This window comes from Oncorhynchus keta, unplaced genomic scaffold (assembly GCF_023373465.1).
Source record: "Oncorhynchus keta strain PuntledgeMale-10-30-2019 unplaced genomic scaffold, Oket_V2 Un_scaffold_16992_pilon_pilon, whole genome shotgun sequence".
Classification (NCBI taxonomy): Eukaryota; Metazoa; Chordata; class Actinopteri; order Salmoniformes; family Salmonidae; genus Oncorhynchus; species Oncorhynchus keta.
The window spans coordinates 98137-104975 of record NW_026290815.1 but is presented as its reverse complement, the minus strand read 5'-3'; positions in this window follow the sequence as shown (position 1 = coordinate 104975).

The following is a 6839-nucleotide window of genomic DNA, read 5'->3' as shown; positions in this document are numbered from 1 at the left end:
TCACACCTTGGTCAAAACTATGTCTTCGTTGGGAATGTCTATTTGAATGAAATCACACCTTGGTCAAAACTATGTCTTCGTTGGGAATGTCTATTTGAATGAAATCACACCTTGGTCAAAACTATGTCTTCGTTGGGAATGTCTATTTGAATGAAATCACACCTTGGTCAAAACTATGTCTTCGTTGGGAATGTCTATTTGAATGAAATCACACCTTGGTCAAAACTATGTCTTCGTTGGGAATGTCTATTTGAATGAAATCACACCTTGGTCAAAACTATGTCTTCGTTGGGAATGTCTATTTGAATGAAATCACACCTTGGTCAAAACTATGTCTTCGTTGGGAATGTCTATTTGAATGAAATCACACCTTGGTCAAAACTATGTCTTCGTTGGGAATGTCTATTTGAATGAAATCACACCTTGGTCAAAACTATGTCTTCGTTGGGAATGTCTATTTGAATGAAATCACACCTTGGTCAAAACTATGTCTTCGTTGGGAATGTCTATTTGAATGAAATCACACCTTGGTCAAAACTATGTCTTCGTTGGGAATGTCTATTTGAATGAAATCACACCTTGGTCAAAACTATGTCTTCGTTGGGAATGTCTATTTGAATGAAATCACACCTTGGTCAAAACTATGTCTTCGTTGGGAATGTCTATTTGAATGAAATCACACCTTGGTCAAAACTATGTCTTCGTTGGGAATGTCTATTTGAATGAAATCACACCTTGGTCAAAACTATGTCTTCGGTCTATTTGAATGAAATCACACCTGGTCAAAACTATGTCTTCGTTGGGAATGTCTATTTGAATGAAATCACACCTTGGTCAAAACTATGTCTTCGTTGGGAATGTCTATTTCAATGAAATCACACCTTGGTCAAAACTATGTCTTCGTTGGGAATGTCTATTTCAATGAAATCACACCTTGGGCAAAACTATGTCTTCGTTGGGAATGTCTATTTGAATGAAATCACACCTTGGTCAAAACTATGTCTTCGTTGGGAATGTCTATTTCAATGAAATCACACCTTGGTCAAAACTATGTCTTCGTTGGGAATGTCTATTTGAATGAAATCACACCTTGGTCAAAACTATGTCTTCGTTGGGAATGTCTATTTGAATGAAATCACACCTTGGGCAAAACTATGTCTTCGTTGGGAATGTCTATTTGAATGAAATCACACCTTGGTCAAAACTATGTCTTCGTTGGGAATGTCTATTTGAATGAAATCACACCTTGGGCAAAACTATGTCTTCGTTGGGAATGTCTATTTGAATGAAATCACACCTTGGGCAAAACTATGTCTTCGTTGGGAATGTCTATTTGAATGAAATCACACCTTGGTCAAAACTATGTCTTCGTTGGGAATGTCTATTTGAATGAAATCACACCTTGGGCAAGGTTCCCCAACCTGCGGCCAGCAGACCAAAGTGGTTTTACTTGGCCCCCCAAGTTTAGGACTAATATATATATATTAATTTATTTGTTTTAAGCTTGGGGGGCCAAGTAAAACCGCAAATATATATATATATATATATATACACAGTGCCTTTGCGAAAGTATTCGGCCCCCTTGAACTTTGCGACCTTTTGCCACATTTCAGGCTTCAAACATAAAGATATAAAACTGTATTTTTTTGTGAAGAATCAACAACAAGTGGGACACAATCATGAAGTGGAACGACATTTATTGGATATTTCAAACTTTTTTTAACAAATTAAAAACTGAAATATATATATATATATATATATATTAGTTGGACATAAGTCTGTAAAAACAGCAGGAAATCAGCTCCAAGTCATTTTAATTTAAGAAATCTGTATTCTCACACAGAATAGAGAGACAAGTGATGAATACAAAATGTACGCGCAAGGGTTTGAAATATTTATGTTTTTAGTCTAACATTCTTTCTGTGTGTGCTTCTTGCGGTCAATTTGCAGTCCACAAATGATTCGTAATTATGTTCCTGCCCTCCTACCAATCCGCTGGAGAAAAAGAATCGGCCCGCGGCTGAGTCTAGTTGATGATTCCGCCTGAAGGGGGTCAAAATTACGACGCTTCAAATGAGTCCTCCGGTTAACTGCGCACTGCATACAAATAATAATACAACTATGAACATGATGAAGACAGTTATCCAAGACATCACAACAACCTGTAAGGCTTTTTATAACAACCATCAGTATTGGTTAAAAGAAATGGCAACATATTAGTCAAAAATAATTAAGATTAAAATTAAAATAATTAAGAGTGTTGTAAAGCGATCGTGTCAAGCGAAAATTATGTGAAAGGTTGTACCATTGCATGTGCAGTCCCACATTCACTCTGAAAGCGATGGGTTATTCCCCATAACTTTCAACAATGTCAACGAACGTCATCGATATATTTCCTTTGCGGTACGTCAAACTGTCGTGATTACCAGCCGAGGTAAACTGTTATTATGAGATGATTTTGTCTGGGCAGTGTCTGAATAACATCCTAAAACTTACTCCGAGCAGGGAGTTATTGTTGTCTTTAAAAAAAAAAACAGGTTTTTAACCTGATTCCAGGACCTGTTCTGTTCCAGATACTGTATCTACTTATCTACTTTCCATTGCATGCTTTTTTAGCCTGGGTAGTTTTTACGTCCCAAATTGCACCTATTCCCTACAAGCGCATTCATTTGACCAGGGCTCATAGGGCGCGAGTCAAAGTAGTACACCAGATCGGGCGGGAAACAGTTGCAACAACTTTTCAAATACTCAAGGTAGTCAAATATAGTTTAAAACTAAAATGCAACTATTTATTTTATTTTTATATTCATATACAGGTCTCAGAAAAACGATTTGAACTTATTTGGAATATTTAGGAAAACCAAACAATATTTGAATATATTTGAATATTATTTTATTTAATTTATTTATCCTTTATTTAACTAGGCAAGTCAGTTAAAAACAAATTCTTATTTACAATGACGGACTACCAAAAGGCCTCCTGCGGGGGACGGGGCCTGGGATTAAAATAAATAAATAAATACAATATAAACAACATAGAAGTTATTTGAACAAATGTAAATACAACATATTTGATAGCTGCCAAATATTTGCTGGAAGAACCAAAAAACGACAACAGTTAGTTTGAATTAGTCTAAATATAAGATTATTTTAACACACTGGAGCACTCTCAGATACTAATATAACATAAAGCCTACAATTAAATACACGAGGGATATATAATCAACAGTCATTTTTAAACTGCCAAAGTGGTCTAACAAATATATATACATTTACAATGAGTGAGCTATAAAAACACGACATCCGGTTCTTATACCAAGTGGAGTAACTTTGTGATCATGACAACAGCGTCATTGTTGTTAAGAGGACACAGAACGTTGGAAATGTCTTCATGACATCATAATGGAGTCATTACATAACGTGGAATAAGGAACCATCACTGTTCCTTCTGTACAGTAGTTGGAAATGTCTTTATGACATCATAATGGAGTCATTACATAACGTGGAATAAGGAACCATCACTGTTCCTTCTGTACAGTAGTTGGAAATGTCTTTATGACATCAAAATGGAGTCAATAAGGAACCTCATCGCTTCTGCAATTAAAATGCAATTAAATCATGCAATGGAGTCATTACCCAAATATTAGGTAACAATATGCTGCTCTAAAAAAAAAAAATCATTACAGTTGTATTAGTTGGAACCAGAACAGTTTGTGTTATCATAAGTGTTATTAACAGTAACCAAATATGACTATTAAGTGTTCGAAAGGAAACTAAACATCCCAAAAACTGTTCCTTGAATCAACTACAGCCAAGGAAGGTGGATAAGCAGGTTTGTTCGTGTTCCTAATAAACTGTCCCTTCTGAAGGGATACTAGTGGGGATTTTGGGGCAATGAGGTCACTTCCTATCGACCTCCCAGAATCAGATGAACTTACGTGGACACAATTGTTCCTGTCTGCGTGCAGTTTGAAGGATGTTCTATAATGGAGCGTTAGCGCAACGGCTAGAAGTCTATGGGGTATCTATCTGCTAATACCCATACACTCCCAGCCATTGTGCTAATGCTAGTTAGCATTGGCTCACATAAACTATCCCACTCAACTTCCCCATATCATAATGGAGTTTTAATAAGTAGGAACACTTCCTGAAATCTGTATTCATAAATGGTTTTAATAAGTAGTCACACTTCCTGAAATCTGTATTCAAATAGTTTTAATAAGTAGTCACACTTCCTGAAATCTATATTCAAATAGTTTTAAAAAGTAGTCACACTTCCTGAAATCTGTATTCAAATAGTTTTAATAAGTAGTCACACTTCCTGAAATCTGTATTCAAATAGTTTTAAAAAGTAGTCACACTTCCTGAAATCTGTATTCAAATAGTTTTAATAAGTAGTCACACTTCCTGAAATCTATATTCAAATAGTTTTAATAAGTAGTCACACTTCCTGAATCATTACATATTCAAATAGTTTTAATAAGTAGTCACACTTCCTGAAATCTATATTCAAATAGTTTTAATAAGTAGTCACACTTCCTGAAATCTATATTCAAATAGTTTTAATAAGTAGTCACACTTCCTGAAATCTATATTCAAATAGTTTTAAAAAGTAGTCACACTTCCTGAAATCTATATTCAAATAGTTTTAATAATGTGGAATAAGTCACACTTCCTGAAATCTGTATTCAAATGAATAAGTAGTCACACTTCCTGAAATCTGTATTCAAATAGTTTTAATAAGTAGTCACACTTCCTGAAATCTGTATTCAAATAGTTTTAATAAGTAGTCACACTTCCTGAAATCTGTATTCAAATAGTTTTAATAAGTAGTCACACTTCCTGAAATCTGTATTCAAATAGTTTTAATAAGTAGTCACACTTCCTGAAATCTGTATTCAAATAGTTTTAATAAGTAGTCACACTTCCTGAAATCTATATTCAAATAGTTTTAATAAGTAGCACACTTCCTGAAATCTTATATTCAAATAGTTTTAATAAGGAACAGAACAGTTTTCCTGAAATCTAATTCAAATAGTTTTAATAAGTAGCCACTTCCTGAAATCTATATTCAAATAAGCAGGTTTGTTTTAATAAGTAGTCCACTTCCTGAAATCTATATTGGTCTTATAAGTAGTATTCAAATAGTTTTAATAAGTAGCAGATGACTTCCTGAAATCTGTATTCAAATAGTTTTAATAAGTAGCCACTTCCTGAAATCTATATTCAAATAGTTTTAATAAGTAGCCACTTCCTGAAATCTATATTCAAATAGTTTTAATAAGTAGTCACACTTCCTGAAATCTGTATTTTAATAGTTTTAATAAGTCTGTATTCAAATAGTTTTAATAAGTAGTCACACTTCCTGAAATCTGTATTCAAATAGTTTTAAAAAGTCACCTCCAAATCTGTATTCTATTTGTTCCCCAATCATTCCAAAGCAGTTAAAGGGAATGGGGTGCCATTTGGGACAAACAGAGTGGGAGTATGGAGTATAATAATTCAGACCCAGGCCTAAGAGATGAACAGGCTTCACTAAATGGTGAGTGTTCATTGGTTTGCCAACACAAACTAAAAACTGCTGAAATTAACTGTGATGAAACTAGGTTGAAAAGAGCAGATAAAGGTGAATTTTTAAATGACAAAACTGACCCCGATTTAATGTGAATAAATGACTCAAAATAAATGTTGTATCGTTTTGTCTGTAAATCATTTCTCTCCGCTCTCAATTCTGTCTGCAAATGGTGAGTACGGCATGCCCTACCCTTTAAGAGGCTGTCCCAAACAACACCCTACGGGCCCTGGTCAATAGTAGTGCACTAGGGAATAGGGTGCCATTTGGAACGAAGTCATAGATGAGGTAGGGGGAAACAATAAGCAAAGCTGCATCTGAAATCTTATTAAAAACATGACGTAAGATTATTAAAAGATTAGCTTCACCTAGTTCCATCTCAGCACACTCTCTGTTTGTTTCTGTCCTGTGAACAAAGAGTCTTAGTTTAATGAGAGGCAGGAGAGGAGAGGCAGGAGAGGGAGAGGCAGGAGAGGCAGGGGGAGAGGGGGGAGAGGCAGGAGAGAAGAGGCAGGAGAGGCAGTAGAGGGAGAGGCAGGAGGGAGAGGCAGGAGGAGAAGAGGCAGGAGAGGTTTTAGTAGAGGGATAGGCAAGAGGGGAGAGGCAGGGGGAGGAGAGGCAGGAGGGAGGCAAGAGGAGCAGGAGAGGAGAGGCAGGGGGAGAGGCAGTAGAAGAGAGGCAGTAGAGGAGAGGCAGTCAGAGGCAGGAGGGAGAGGCAGTAGAGGGAGAGGCAGGGGAGGAGAGGCAGTAGAGGAGAGGCAGGAGAAGAGAGGCAGGAGGGTTTTAGGCAGGAGGGGAGACAGATTTAATCACTCAACTGAATTGATTCACAGATTTCACACAATGAAATAGTCTACTTTTAGGATGGAACTGAAAATAGATATTTGATAATTTCCACATCATTTATTCAATAATCTTTTAACTTTGTATGTTACAGACATGATCTTTCTGTGGTTTGTAAGTATTTAGGAAACCCACATTCTCTGATTCATTCAGCCCAACTCTCTCAGAATAAGTAGGCTGATTATCCAGCTTCTCTTTCATGACCTGAGTCACCTCTCCTGATCCCTTTGTGGTGTATTCAGGGACGACACTGCCCCCTGTGGCCTATTACAGTAACTGCAGGTTCTCAACACCAAAGGCATAGATATTTTTCAAATGTTTTTTTTTTATTTAACTAGGCAAGTCAGTTAAGAACAAATTATTATTTACAAATACGACCTACCAGGGAAAAAGTGGGTTAACTGCCTTATTCAGGGGCAGAATG